This window comes from Pseudorasbora parva, chromosome 24, assembly GCF_024679245.1.
Source record: "Pseudorasbora parva isolate DD20220531a chromosome 24, ASM2467924v1, whole genome shotgun sequence".
NCBI lineage: Eukaryota > Metazoa > Chordata > Actinopteri > Cypriniformes > Gobionidae > Pseudorasbora > Pseudorasbora parva.
In genome coordinates this window covers 14,329,683-14,346,208 of record NC_090195.1, presented here as the reverse complement: position 1 = coordinate 14,346,208, position 16,526 = coordinate 14,329,683, and the positions used below count along the sequence as shown (strand labels likewise).

General features: G+C 39.1%; 1 protein-coding gene and 1 long non-coding RNA gene across 2 annotated transcripts in view; one reads left to right on the top strand and one right to left on the bottom strand.

Moving 5' to 3' along the window:
* The window catches only part of ctnnd2a (catenin (cadherin-associated protein), delta 2a), a 396,135-nt gene that overhangs the window by 299,331 nt on the left and 80,278 nt on the right, over window positions 1-16,526 (bottom strand). The window lies entirely within an intron of this gene.
* On the top strand, window positions 12,578-14,555 carry LOC137064034 (uncharacterized). The gene is made up of 3 exons (XR_010901475.1): window positions 12,578-12,998; window positions 13,396-13,522; window positions 13,826-14,555. It is a non-coding gene; the product is annotated as an uncharacterized lncRNA (long non-coding RNA).

The window sequence follows — 16,526 nt, the reverse complement described above, 5'->3', positions numbered from 1 at the left end:
TTGAACAGCTTGTCCTTAAATAAATCTGTCCAACAAATCAAATTTCACTTTTTGCATATTGGTTAATGTTATCCAGTGAGGATTGTGATACAGTGGCCTAACACAGAACTTTATTTGTAAATGCAGGGGGCTACAAGTGGGTGCTTGTGGATCGGTGACTTTTTTCCAGCAAGAACACCTTAATTTGACCAAATGCGACAGAACTAACTGTTTTCAACAGTAATAATAGGAAATATTTCTTGAGCACCAAATCAACATATTAGAAGATTTCTGAAGGATCATGTGACACTGAAGACTGGAGTTTGATGCTGAAAATTCCAACCCAAGCTCATTGGAAATACATGACTCTGCCTACATTTTTGCATCACCCAAATGATGTACCTCCAGGTACGTTTACCTGCACATTTGGGTGAAACGTCCACTGGAGGCGCTAAGTGGTAATATTTTTTCTCCATTCCCAGACTGATCTCATGAAATGGCGTATGTATGAAACGCCAATTCGTATGCCATTTTGGCATGCTATCAAGACGCATAATCGCTTTTTAGTGTGTTTATCAACGCCGTTTCATTCTATCCCCTACACTGCCCCTAAGCCTAAACCTACCTATCACACACACACACACACACACACACACACACACACACACACACACACACACACACACACACACACACACACCCTAAACCTACCCATCACAAGAAACATTCTGCATTTTTACATTTTCAAAAAAAAAAAACAATTTAGTATGTTTATAAATCCATTTACCTTGTGGACACACACACATATTCAGACACATTTTGAAAGCGTAACTCAGTCCCTTCCCTAAACCTACCCATTTGTGTATTATAAAAAACAGGATATAACAGGCAGATACGACTGCATGCACAATTTATTCAGAAAGTACAAATATCCCAAGTGTTCCGAGGCCAAACGATTGATTTGTGTGAAGAAAATCCCCAAAAGCGATCAGTAACGTCGAATCCATGCCAAAAATTATAAATTTCAAATATTGCCGCTGGAAAAACCGAGACCAATTGCGTCATTACGTCAGCTTTGATTGTAAAATGCCATTGGCTCTCGTGTGTCTCGTGACCGATCGCGTCCTTCAACTTGTGTGTATCATTTGAATCCGAAATATGAATGAACGAGTGCGTGTGTTCTGTTCGCAAAGGAGCGCGATCATCATTTCAACGACTAAAACATCAAGATCAACTCGGTTCTTCACATGAAGATATCGTATGACTTCAGAAGACTTGGAATGCAACACGAGTTACTACTTTTACAGTTTTTTGGTCAGTTTTTGCAATAAATACATGTGACTGTACATTTATTTGCCTGTTACGTGTTTAATATTGTTGAGAGTTGGTAGGTTTAGGGTAGGAGTGGAGTTAGTTACTCCAAAATATAAAATTAGGCTATAAATATTCATTCTGTGAGATCAGTAATGATGACATGTTGCGCATCTAGAATGGAGAAAAAATATTACCACTTAGCGCCTCCGGTGGACGTTTTACCCCAAAAACGCAGGTAAACGTACCTGGAGGTACATAATTAGGGTGTTGCAAAAATGTAGGCAGAGTCACGTATTTCCAATGAGCCTGGGTTGGAAAATTCAGCTTTACATTTAATATATATATATTTTTTTTTAAATAGAAAACTATTACTATTACTATTACTTTAAAATGTAAAAATGTTTCACATTGCTATATTTTAATCAAATAAAATGCTTAAAATATTTTGTGGGGTAACTGGAGGTTGACAAATGAGAAATGTCTTATTTCTTAAACCTAAAATTACACAAATACATTCAAATGTAAAAAGGCATTATAGCACCTAATGTGTGCTCGGCAAGACCGTTTTATGCTTGAGCGCCACCAAGTTGTGTTTTACTGTAACTTCAGCAGCTCCAGGCATGTGAACAAAAGCAGCGATCTTATTGGTCGCCCAGTTTTTAATGTGCAACTTAAAAAAACGAAACAAAAAAAAACCCAATGCGCTTTAAAAAAAAATTACGCTTTTACACAAAGGCGCCCTTTGTTTAGCCACAAGGCGTTAAACGTTGCTGATAAACGCGAGCAAAAATCTTCCCGGTATAAACAGGCCTTTAGGCTGTTATCACCTGCATTCACAATTAATATATAGGGCCTCTGAGACCCAAGCTGCCATGGTTTTATCATGTAGCCTAGGCGCTGCCTGCTCTCCAGTGGTGACAGAATGCTTAATGTGTGTCTCAACACCCCTGATGTTCACATTTAGCTTTTGCGTTACGGTTTTACATTCACATAGACTAGTCTTTCTTCTTCTGTCCATTATTTCAATGGGTTGGACCCAGCACTGCCTCTTTCATCTGGGGGTCAAAGAGATTAGAGCGTTTGAAGTGTGCCAGGCGCTAGCTGAGGGAAAAACACTAGTTCTTATGAGACCCGGTGGCCTTAGCGAGAAGTAAAAGACAGACTGCAGAGAGAGAAAATGAGAAGGCTGCTTTGAAACCGCACATATCGGTGCTACGTGATGACACATATGCATTGTGAGTGACAAATGGTTTAACAGTAAGCCACAGTTTATTGAGTTGAAGTATTGTACATCAACATCAAAAACAAACACTTTTCTAAAAACCTCTTATCAGCTCTTGACTTGTTTGTGGGGTAGTGCAAATCAGATTGGTACTGCAGTGAATACATAGATCATCTAGAGAAAGGAGTTTGCAATATGTCTGTCCTGAAACCTGCCTTGCAGTCTATATAGGGATATATAGTGGGGCAAAAAAGTATTTAGTCAGGCCTGTAATTTTCATCATAGGTACACTTCAACTATGAGAGACAGAATGAGAAAATCACGTTGTCAGATTTTTGAAGAATTTCTTTGCAATCTAGGGTGGAAAATAAATATTTGGTCAATAACAAAATTTAATCTCAATACTTTGTTATATACCCTAAAAATAAGGTTTTTACACACTTTGCTGGTAGTTTGGCCCATTCCTCCATGCAGATCTCCTCTAGAGCAGTGATGCTTTCAACTCCCTCCAAAGATTTTCTATGTGGTTGAGATCTGGAGACTGGCTAGGCCAAACCAGGACTTTAAAATGCTTCTTACAAAGCCACTCCTATTCTCATGCTGAAAGACCCAGCCACGTTTCATCTTCAATGCCCTTGCTGATGGAAGGAGGTTTTTACTCAAAATCTCACAATACATGGGCCCATTCATTCTTTCCTTTACACGAATCAGTCGTCCTGGTCTTTTTGCAGAAAAACAGCCCCAAAGCATGTTTCCACCCCCATACTTCACAGTAGCTTTGGTGAAACCCAGCATTCTTTCTCCTCCAAACACGACAAGAGTTTTTACCAAAAATATCTATTTTGGTTTCATCTGACCATATGATATTCTCCCAATCCTCTTCTGGATCATCCAAATGGTCTCTAGCAAACTTAAGAAGGGCCTGGACATGTATTGGCTTAAGCAGGGGGACACGTCTGGCACTTCACAGTCTGGTGCAGGTCTACAATTTTGTTTCTGGTGTCCTTTGACAGCTCTTTGGTTATGGCCATAGTGGAGTTTGGTTACTTAATACCAGTAACGAGTGGAGGACAGAGGAGCCTTTTAAAGAATAAGTTACAGGTCTGTGAGAGCCAGACATCTTGCTTTTTTGGAGGTGACCAAATACTTATTTCCCACCATAACTTGTAAATAAATTCTTTAAAAATGAGACTTTGATTTTCTGGATTTTTTAACTATGTCTCTCATAGTTGAAGTGTACCTAAGATGAAAATTGCAGGCCTCTCATCTTTTTAGGTGGGATAACTTGCACAATTGGTGGCTGACTAAATACTTTTTTGCCTCACTGTACCTATAACAGCAGCATTCTAACCAAAATGTTTTTTTTTTCTATAACTAAGAGATTAAATATATTAAGGAAATAACATATTTGACTATGAAATAAGTGAAACAACTAATTGGAGATGGTATAGAAGATTAAGGTTAAGTAATTAGATTTGTCAACATTAGCTTGGCACAAAACAAATGCTGTTCATTTTTATAATTGAATGTTATTTGCAAGTGTTACCCAGAAAATCTGGCTTTGGCAGCAGCTTGGCATGCCACACAAATAGCAGTCATTTAGTGCTACAAAGACTCAACTCGACAATGGAGTCCAATAGTGTTAGGAAGATAAGTGAAAAAGCATCTTTTTGGGTGGAAAACATCCTAAACGTTTTTACATTCTAAAGTTGTCTTAAAATATTCTAATGAAACCTACACTACTGCTAATAAATATGAAAAATTGTGGTTTGAATCTGTATGTTATCAGTTATTCGCAATGCATTCTGGTATTCATTCAATGCTGCCACATTAATTCCATGCAAGGCCTATGCTTTGTAATTAACTTGTCTAAAACAAGAAGTCTTATTAGGTAGCATAGTTTTATGTTTGTCACAATAATTGCACTTAAACAAAGGGATAAAAAAACTCAAAAATAAAAAATACGCTAGGTTTCAACAGGATGATTCTACATTCATTCAAATGCTGCAGTCTCTGGGTAAACCGGGCAAGGGAACATGAATATGAAGGAGCTCTGTTTATCATGCAGTCTGGACGACATATTTGTCAACTGACTGAGGCGGGTATGTGTGTTTGTGGGTGGGTTTACAGTCAGCACTTTGCTGAGAGATAGGACAGCAGGAGATGTCCCCAGAGGTCATTAAACACACACACACACACACACACACACACACACACACACACACACACACACACACACACACATAAACAGCTCTGGGCCGCTCGTGGCAGATTCTGCATGTTGACAGGGGCTCTTCATCTCTCTTTGACCCCGGGAGACACATGCTCCTCACCCTGGATGGTATTACATCAAACAGACACAGGTCATCAGTCTAACCCCTGATATACCTGCCACCTTTAAAGCCAAATAAAACACGCCCTATAGGACTACGTCCTCCGAATTTTGCATGACTCAGACTATCTGTTTACCAGATAAATTATCAAAATGTTTTCCTGGACCTGTGGCATTTTCTCCCAGGTGGCAAAAATTTACATGAGAAAATAACCGACAATACAGCAAAAAGTTGTGATAAGAGCCAATGCCTCTATAGCAAATAGAAATTATTAAAGCTTTTGTGTGTGTGTGCGTGCGTGTGCGCATGTGCGTGTGCTTTTCAGCTAAATATAGGCCAATACATATATAATCTGTTAGTTTTTGGCTTATAACTGATTCTTATAACTAATTCTATACTATTTATAACAAAAATGAATTTATTTTTAGATTTGCTAAAGATTATATTTAACAGCATTGGTAATGTATTGGTATTTTTAAAGATTGGGGAGGGGGGTGTTTGATGCTATTACATGCTTTTTTTAAACTTATTTTGACTTATTGACACTGTTAAATAGTTGAATTCTCATGAGTAGCTTTAGACGATGATGGACAGATGATAAACAGTAACGTAATCATCCACGTCATCAAAGGAGCGTGTTCGCACATACATTAACCCTCACTATTTTGTGGTGGTAAGTTCTCTGTGTATCCTTAAATTCTTTTTTCAACACCGGCAAAGATTGTTTACACACATCTTTTTCTTCTAACGTTAGTTATTCCAAGTTTTTACAGCTAAACCCAGCAACTTCTAGCCCAAAAGGTTTTTTGGGGGGGTTCTCTGGGGGAAAAAAAATGCAGTTTGGGGGGTAAAATTTGTGTTATTTTGGCAAGGTTGCCTACTAAAATTCGCATTTCTGGGTCTATATATCACATATATATATATGCGGAAATATATAAAATTATATAAATATATAAAACTGCAGACTTGGCAACACAGTGCAGTTGAGTTTTGTTGACATTTGACAACTTTGTTAATGCGTTAATGCTCAGATTGGTTGTAGGTAGGGCTGTAACGATACACCAAACCCACGATTCGGTTCGTATCACGATTTTTGACCCACGGTACGATACAAACCTCGATATGGGGGGGACAAAACAGTTTTATTCTGTACAGTATTCTGTAACCTATTTTGCCGTCAATACCATATATCTGTATGGTCAATAGGCTACTGCCGACGTTTTCTTTGCGGTACCAATTGGCAATATATATTTAACATGAAGTATAGGGCCTCCTGTACATCAATACCAACAGAAGCGCCGCGTCAGACACGCTTCTGGTGTGCAAAGAAAGAGAAAACGCCACGCAGCCGCCCCGCGGATGACACGCAACTGAAACGCCACGCTCACACCACGTTGCCAGCCGGTTGGGGAAGCTTCTTGAAACACTTACGGCAAATTGTGTGGGTCTTGTCAACTACACGATTGCCATCCTTGTTCTCCACCGGGTAGCTGAAATGTTGCCATACTGCTGACTTAAAAGTTGGACCTGGACAGGAAGGATAATTCTGGGAGTTGGAAGGGGTGTGTCGCGATTCTGCCTTCTCACATCGCGATACAGGTTCGTGGACCTGCGTATTGCGATTTCGATTTCATATCGCATATCGTTACAGCCCTAGTTGTAGGTCTATCCAATTGAGGTCTTTCCTGGTTCGGCTGAAACACGCCCCATAATCACAGCCCAATGGAGCAGTTTCAGACTATAGAATTGAGTATGACCACGTCAGGCTAATACAGTGCATCTGTTTTTTTATAAATATGATCAAACTAAAGACTATACTGGAGATATGAAGGATGCAATACTACTCTATAGGTCTTCAAGATTAACATGAGACTGACAGAAACTGTGTGTATGTAGCCATTAACTAAGTAAACATTATATGATGACAAAGGTTATTTAAATCTGAAAACGGGGGAAATGAGCATTGAAATATACAATATTGTGTGACTGATAAATAAAAATGAATATGTTCTATATGATTTTTAAAAAGACAAAAATAAAAACACTAAACGCCTACTGCATGTCCGATTCGTGTCCCTCAAAAGCAATTGAATGATACTTGGGTGGTGCTTGAATGGATTTCCCAGACAGAAACCTGCTAGGTGTTGTTTCACCGAAGAATTAACCTTCTCAGTTTTGTTGCAGGTATCAGAGTTGATATGCTTCAAAAGTGTGACAGGGAGTGATGGGGCCATTTCACTGCATTCTTAAGCTACTAAACAGCCCTACACACGACGCGTCTTTATTAAACCCTCTTACTTCTGCCCTTGAAAATCCCCACCATCAGCAACAAAGACTGCATGAAGCGATGCCAACAAACCTGGCATACAAAGCGAGTCTCTTATGGAACAACAAAACAAACCTTCACAGATACAAAACAGTCTATTAAAAATAATCACTCCAAGAAGAAAATTATAAATTCCCTTTAATTCGCACAAAGAGCTCTATATTAGCAGGAGACCAAGGATGGGGAGAGAATAAACAGTTCTATTGCTGACGAACTTCAGCGTGAAGCATATAAGGGATGGGCTTTAAAGCATGAGACATAAAAATGAAGACAGACAGGGCAGATGAAGAGCATTTTCTTATCTATTTTAACACATTACCTAGCTTTTAAAGCTTATAAACATCCAGATGGTGCTGCGGTTACCGAGCTACTCTGTAGACGTGGCAAGTTTGTGAGCAACAGTTTATCGGATTTCCATTTCACATAAGCAGGCCGTCATCAATCCAAACAAATCAACAGCTGTCCTGAACCAGAGAATGACTGGCAGGTGTCTATGGGTTGTCTTTATTAACCACGCTGTTGAATTGTGAAAGATTTTTGTTGACAAGTGTTGTGAAAAAAGGAAAGTAGTATAAACGGTAACCTCTGGCTATGAATCTGGTGAAGCGTTTTCTTCTTATTCACTGAGGCTTGTGATCATAAACATGTTTGAATTCATCTGGAGGGAAAACTGGAGAACACTCATCAGCTGTTACAAAATGCATGGCACGAGGAAACACAACCTTCAGAGAAATCCTTGCTGGATTAGAAATGGAAATGCATGTGCATATGATATCATATACTGCCCCACATCATCATCTTCATCATCATCATCATCATCATCATCATCGCCTGCACTATAGATTATGAAGCTATTAAATTAACATGGATATTAAATATTACAATATTATATATACAAATATTCAGTGCAGTATAACTTAATTACCAAGGCTGCATTTATTTGGTTAAAAAAAAAAACAGTAAAAACACTAATATAGTTAAATATTATTACCGCAAAATAGTCTTTTAAATTCTTTTCTAATTTATTCATGTGATGCAAAGGTGAATTTTCAGCATCATTATTCCAGTCTACAGACACATGATCATTCAGAAAATATTCTAATATGCTGATTTGCGGCTCATAAAACGTTTTTTTAACATCAGTGTTGAAAACAGTTGATATTTTTTTCAAACCGTAATACCTTTAAAGTTCAAATTCAAATATGAATTCTTTAACAATGTAAATGCCTTTACTGTAACTTTTTTTTAATTTAATGCATCCCTGCTAAATTAAAAAATACTTTACTGACCCAAACTTTTGTACAGTATTGTGTGTGTGCATCACAGTACAGTGTGTGTGTGTGTGTGTGTGTGTGCTGGTAATCCCTACGTTATAAGGGACAAAATGTCCCCACAAAGATGACAATATCCGAAATCCTTGTCCTTGTGGGGACATTTTTTGGTCCCCATGAGGAAAACATCTTATAAATCATACAGAAGGAGTTTTTTTGAGAAAGTAAAAATGCAGAATGTTTCCTGTGATGGGTAGGTTTAGGGGCAGAGGCAGTGTAGGGGAAAGAAAATATGGTTTGTACAGTTTAAATCCATTACGCCTATGGAAAGTCCCCATAAAAAATGAAAACACTACGTGTGTGTGTGTGTGTGTGTGTGTGTGTGTGTGTGTGTGTGTGTGTGTGTGTGTGTGTGTGTGTAAAACCCACATTCTAATCTTCTTTACACTATGTAAACCAGAAATCCACAACCACATATTGAAATGAGCTTTCCTTTTTTTGGGTTATATCATACTTTTTATTGGCAAAATTCACAAACCACAAAAAAGGCACTGATAAGTTCAAGTGATGATGACATTTAAATTGAAAAAGAAAACTGAGGTCTAACTCAGCTCATCTACTCTGCATGCTTCAATAAGGGCAATAAAGAAAGTTCCTTTTCAAATGTTTGCCAAGGAACCTTATTTGTTGAGGATTCGAAGACTGCGTGAATCTACTGATAGCGTGTCTTCCAACCATCATGCCTCACACAGACGTCTCCTTTCATTTACTCAAGTTAGCCTGTCGCCATCAGAAGGAGGTTTTGTTGTGCGGAGGAAATGACAGGTGCTGTTCTCACACTTGCACCCCTGAAGCTAATGCAACTTGAGGACTGAAATTAATTATTCTTAATAATCAATGAGCCACTGCAAGTACTTTAGCCTGAGGCATTCAACAAATCAAAGAGCTTTGTAACAACTTTTTTTGTTATCAAAAAAAGAAGTCTTTGCTATAATTAAAAAGTTTATTCATCCTTATATTTACCAGCATATTGGATGATTCCACACTTGGAAATAGGTACCATAGGGAAGCACTTAAAAACTTAAAAAGAACATTGAGCATTGCCAATTCAAAAGAATAAAGCAGTAAATGAATTCTGAGGTTAAGTTGAATTAGAGATTTATAGGAACAGTGTGAAAGATTAGACTCCACTCAGCTTGTAACGCTGATGAAAATGTCAATGAATCAGACTGAGTGAAACAAATCAAACTGAGAACATCAAGCATGTAATCTACTGCTGACACTGACCGATACCTCTCTTTCTATTTCTTGCACAGAATTTCTAGGGTCCATAATTGTTTGTTACAATTATGAAGTAGTTTTTTTTTTTTTACTTACCCTAAAGGAATACAACAAGCTTTTACATATTCATGAAGTAAACTTCAGTAGCTCAGGGGAACAACACGTTGCTGGCGTTTCTTTCAAGCTAGCACAAACCATTTGTCTTAAACTCCTAATGACTTTTAATGAATGAATACAACAAATAAGCTTACTTTGTCCAGAAAATTAAAGGGGGGTATCACACACAGTTTATGTCAATCTCATGTCAGCCTTTAGTACATAGAGTAGCACTGCATCCTTCATATCTCTGAAAAGACTTTAGTTTTATCATATTTATAAACTAAAGATATGCTGTACAGAGTCTTTTTGAATGAATCAGAGTGGCTGGAGGCGCATCATGTGGTGGGCGGAGCTAAAGAGCCACGAGCGCGTGCAGCTATTGCGTTGAGAGCGTCTGAAAGAGGACGTGAGCAGAGTTTTCAAAAAACAGAAGACCAGTAAAGCTTCATGCCCCGATGGTATTTTACCTGCCTGTTTAAAAGTCTGTGCAGATCTTTAACAGATCATTGGAGAAATGTGAAGCTCCCTGCTGCTTCAAACGCTCCTCTATCATTCCGGTCTGCAAAAACGCCTAAATCATGGACATAATGCATAACAGACCTGTTAATCTCACTCATGAAGTAATGTGAGAGACTGGCGTTGGCCTCACTGGCATAACTGGAGCCTTGCTGGATACTCTCCGGTTTGCCTACAGCACAAACAGGTCTGTGGATGATGCAGTCGACATGGGACTGCATTATATTTTTCTACATCTGGGACTTATGCAAGGATCTATTTGTGGGTTTCAGTTTGGCTTTCAACACCATCAGACCAATCTCCTATCATCCAAACTGACTCAGCTTTTTGTGCCAACTCCAATATGTCAATGGATATAACCAGCTTTCTGACAGATTGGGGAAAACTAGGGTCATTCAGGTTCCTGGGCAACACCATCTCTCTGGACCTGAAGTGGGACAATCACATTGACTCAATTGTGAAAAAGGTCCAGCAGAGGTTGTACTTCTACTCAGTCATCATTGGGTCTGTCCTGTGTTCATTTATAACCGTCTGGTTTGGTTGAGCCACCAAATCAGGCATAAGGAGAATACAACAAATACAGTCCGGACTGCAGAGAGGATTATTGCTACCCCCTGTCCAATCCCCAGGACCTGTACTCTTTCAAAGTAAGGAAACGGGCAAGTAAAATCATCACAGACTTCACTCCCCACGGTCACAACCCATTTAAACTGTTGCCGTGTGGATGGCACCTCAGATCACTAGGCACTAGAACTCGCACAGGAACAGTTTTTTTTCCCCCCCACAGGCTATTTCCCTCTTGAACAGTTAAATGCCTTCCAAGTGCAATACCCCACTTTTTTCTTTTTTGTTATTATTTGCCTTGTTATATTTATGTGTGCACTGGACTAACATGGAAAATTTAGTAATTAACAAGCTAAATTCCTTGTGTGTGCACTCACTTGGCAATAAAGCTCTTTCTGATTCTGATTCTAAAATTATAAAATGTCCTACCTAAAACTAGCCTGACAAGCCAGACCCACATCAAGATGTTTGGTCTGGAAACTCACTATTGACAGGGCTCAATCCGAGGAGCGGGATCAACGGTTGGCTTTCAAATTCCCTCTACACGCAATAGGATACCGCGACAAACAACAAGAGCAACGAAGGTGAAGCGGAGCTAGTTGATAGAAACTTTTGCCGTATCCGGTCGGCAAAGCTCCGAACACAGCTTCCAATTTTAAGAATGACTTCAGTGTCGTTCTTTTCTCAGAGAAAAGCTTAACTCAAAGTCTTCCAGAGTCAAAGCCGATTCGAAAGACCACCATTCTTTAGCTTCTGTGTTTACTAGAACCTTCGCAACTCTGCTGTCATTATGTTAAGCCCGCCCACCGACTCTATACACGATGTGATTGGCCTGATAAGAGTTTGGTTTTTGAGCCTATGGGGAGTTGCTAGATGACACTGACTGCAAATTAGATTTGCTGCCGCTAGGGTGCGTCTAGATTTCTAGGCTAACCTAAAACTAATATAAAGTTAAAAAGTAAAAAACTCAATCTAAAGCTAAAAATATAAAATAGCACATATGCTTCCAGCAATATGTGAAAAGCTGGTATTGTATAGAATATATAGAATGCATGCAGTTTTTTGGCAAACTGTGAAATGTCTGTTTTTATTTAATTACATTGCATACTTTTTCAGGCATTCTGTAAACTACCTTAGTCATTATACAGAATGACAAACACACTCTCAAAGTATCAAAACACGCCGTTACTTGCACTGAACGTGTTTTTGAAAATTAACGAAGAACTACGACGACATCAGTTAAAGGACGTTCTTACCAGAAAAACACGAACGCAGAAGTGGTGTTGAGCTATACATGTTGCAGCAAGGAAGGATAGAATGACATTTTTGAATGGCACTATAAGGGCCATTCAAAGGGACGAGCCTCTGCAGTGGGAGTGGAACCTCAATGTCTTTGACTACTGGCGAGACCACCGCCGAACAAACACCCAAGCATGAGTAGCAGGAGCATTCTATACATTCTGTTCCATTCTGCCGACCGACCCTTTGCTATTGTATACAATGCAAGCTGCGTTCACACCACACGTGAATGACGTGATCCGCGCGAGTGATTTACATGTAAAGGCCGGAACACACCAAGCCGACGGTCGGCCGTCGGGCAGTTTTTGTGCGTCGACCAACTAAGTTTCCTCGGTGTGTTCCACACAGTTCCACGCCGTCGGCGGGCGTTGGTCCTCGTCGACTGTTTTTCAGCCGATTCGACATGTTAAATCGGCGTCGCCGCATGTCGGTCAGTCGGGACATATGATCGTTCTGATTTGCTGTTCAGCTAGCGAACCAGTGCACGAGAAAATAAAACGGAAGTGACGAAGCAAGTAAACGACAGAGTCAAGAGGGAACACAGAACGCCTGTCTCCTCCATAGACAGTAAAAGAAAGCTCTCGTCTCATTTGATTATATTCCTCATTCCGATACATGTTAACACATGTTAATATATATGGCTGTGTAGACCGAGGCAAGTGAAGACAAACTGATCAGCATGATCCAGCAAAGGCCAGCTTAGTATCACACTACGGGAAAATGTTAACGTTATGTCAACTGTGTGGCGAAAGCAGAACTGTGGCGTGAGATCGCAAATAAAGTTGTCATGTCAGGTAAGATTTCCTTTTTTGCAATAGTTTTTTCTTCTTCAGTAGTCCATATTTTAAAAAAAACTGCATGTTAGATTGTTGTGTGCAACTTTCATCTTTGCACAGCAGTTAATTTCACATTCAAAATGCACTAAAGATATCAAAACACTTAATGCATGTCTTTATGTCCAAAAGCAATGATAAATCCACAGTTTAGCCCTCATATATTTCGGTTGTACTAACTGTGTGGAGAGTTTTGCAAAAGTGACCTAAATGTATTGAGAAATGTGTTCTAGCGACTGTAAAAAAAATTGCTGTCATCCAGAATACATCCAGTTAAAAGTAGAACAAAAATGAACATTACAATAGCCATGAAATTGACATAACTCAGCGTAATGTTTTTTTTTTTTTTGTACCTCAGAGAAAGAGCTCAAGAAGCGGTGGGATTCATTGCGAACCCAGTACATGTGTTACAAGAAACATGGACCCTCAGGAAGTTCTGGAGCTCAGAAGACCCACCTGCAGTTTCTAGAACCTCACACAAAAATGTGTGTATAATTTAATTTATTTATTTTTTCTTTCCATTTGAACAAATGAACATTTTGCTTTTGGTAAAGTGGCCAATGAATGTTCAGATGGGTCTATTTACAAGTAATTCAACAAATCAACTTCCACAATGTGCATCTGAATAGATCCATTTAGCCAGTTTGCAGGGTATTGTTTTAGCTATGCCCTGTTATTGTTATGGGTTATTGGTGAACAAGTGTAAGAATCTATTGTATCACATTGTTCACATTTTGATTGTGTCTTTAAGGAACCTTTGTCTGAAAGTGAATCCTGTTTACCCTCAGATGGTACCAACAGTGACACCTGGATTGGCACCCGTGAGGAGCCCAGCTTCATTACGGCTGAGCTACGGCTCAGTACACCCTTGGCTGAATCTACCTATATAGCTACTTTTATAGCTATTCTCTATATAGCTATTTGTGCCCATTGTACTGAACATTGAAAAATAAAAAACTTTGACTTTGGGTACTTGCATTCACAGTTCTTTATGTAAAAAAGGATCACAAGACACAAGATGATGCAGAATTCTAACCCTTATTTTGCAATTTGACATCTAACTAGCAGGGTAAATAAACACAATAAACACATCTGTATTGATGTTTTAATTTAAGAATAAATAGATTTTCAATTAATAGAGACATATTTTCATAATGTGTTACTTCCACAATACAATGTTATCAAAGTGCAATATCTGTAAACTAATAGTTAGCATGGTTACTGTCAGTTAAGTTCAGTGTATGGTTTAGTGTTACATTATTTTCATTAACATTTCTGTGCCACTGGAGATTTCATTTCCAAACTGCTGTTATGTGATGTGCAAGAAGCAGCATGATATCATTTTGAAGAAATGTCACCATAGGCATGTTTCCAATGAAAAAAATATATACAAATTCTGTCATAATTCATTGAACTAGCACCAAGCATTGTCACAAACATAATTTACTGTAAATCAGAATGCGTCATACACATATATTTATTTTAACAATCCTTTGGGTAAGTGGCCATTGTTCAGATTGTGTCACATTACCTTCCACAATGCATCTGAATGAGCCAATTTGCAGGGTATTGTTTGAGCTATGCCCTGTTATTGTTATGGTTCATTGATAGGTGAACAAGTGTAATAATCTATGGTTTCACATTTTGACTTCGGTCACATTTATCCATGGTTTCACCCATTATTGAGCGTTCCTCGTATTTTTCGCGTCCGCTTCTACCTTTCCTCTTCCACATGTAAACGACCAAGGGCTGACAACGGCAATGCCATTTGCAACGTTCTGAAATGCACGAATCCGTCTGTGTGGGGAAACGAAAACGACAGCTGATATCTTTATAGCTCTTCCGGTTTCCCGCTTCGAATAACGAAAACAGACTACTGCCACCAGCTGGGACGGAAAGGTATTTCCTCTAACGCAGGCGCAGAACGGACGCGCTATTGGCCGTCTGATGTCGAGCGTCGGCAGGGCAACTTTGGACCGCTTTGGACCCAAGACGCTGCCGACGTGAGCCAACGTGAGCCGACTCAGCAGTTTGCTTTCGTCGCCACTAGTTGATCGGCGTCGGCTTGGTGTGTTCCTAGCTTAAAGTCAATGCAGAGACGAGAATAGGCATTCTGCGGCGCGATTCGTGCGAATGAAGTGACAAGAATCACGCAAATTGAGCGCTTTGAATGCGAGAATCGCTCAAGTTGAAAAATCTGAATTTTGGTGGATATTTGCGCCGTGTTAACAAATGAGGAGCCTGCTTACTGCTGTCACGTGGTGAAGTGACGGATGGGAAACCCCGAGGCCAGAGTAATTTAAAAATACTACTGTTATGGTACTGTTATTACACAAAATGTAGTTTTAAGAGTTTTTCAGGCGAGAATGTAGCTGTTTAAATCTCAAATATGTGGTTTATTTATTAAGAGAGCGCCTATTTAAAAATTTGATCTGGCGTTTTCAGAGGTGTGAGACCCAGGCGATCAGCGGAGCTCAGCGCTCATCAACCCCGGCGAGAGCAGCCTTAACTCGGCTAATCCTTCTGCCGACTGCCGCTGCCTAGCAGAAGCCTCTCCCATGATGCAAATTCGCATTTGTTGTGTAGTGAATGTCACACGCAAATGAAGCGAATTTCACGCCGAGAATGAAGCGAATGGATTCAAAATGTTCACACGTCCAACTTTGCGCGAATAGCACATTTTATTCGTGCCATTCGCGTCCGGTGTCAACGCAGCATAAATGTGTGAAATATAATTTCATACTTTGCCTACAAACTTCAGCATTCTATATATTCCCAAGGCATTCTTCACAATGACTGATTTCACACATTGCCAATAACATATACAATACCATAGTATAACTGCAATCAAGATTATCCTCATAAAGGTAGTACTTTTTGGCTGCTCATGTGATCCAAAAATAGCAGACCTCATGCAATGATCTGTTCCATGATAAAACTATTTTCATATGAGTACATCTAATGAGAGTGTACAGAATTTAAACATTTCTCAAAAGTACTTTAAACTGTTTTAACAAGGGGGAAAAAAATATTGCGTGCACAATTAAAATATGGGCAGGCAGGACTTGCTTCTATCTAATAGGCCTATGTGCAAACATCTCTGTAATATCCTGCAGGCACAAACACACTTTCAACACAAAGGCATTGGAGACCAATTATGTGTCTTCACACATGCCTTTGGCCTCACAGACTTCTGAACAAATAACTGAGCATTAAGTGTTCAGATACTAAACATACAAAGTTTGACAGCTTATGCTAAAGCAATCTCTCTCAAAGTCTTTTTTGGTTTTGACCGACCATTCTTGTGCCTAAGAGCTAAATGAATTAAATATTGAGTAAAAGACAAATGATTTAAGCACATCAATGGTTTGAATATTATACAGGTTTCACCCTGTGTATGAGTTGATCTATAACTGTTACCAGCATTATTGTCCACATAAGCACTTAATATATAATAATAATAATAGATTTTATTTATAATGCACTTTT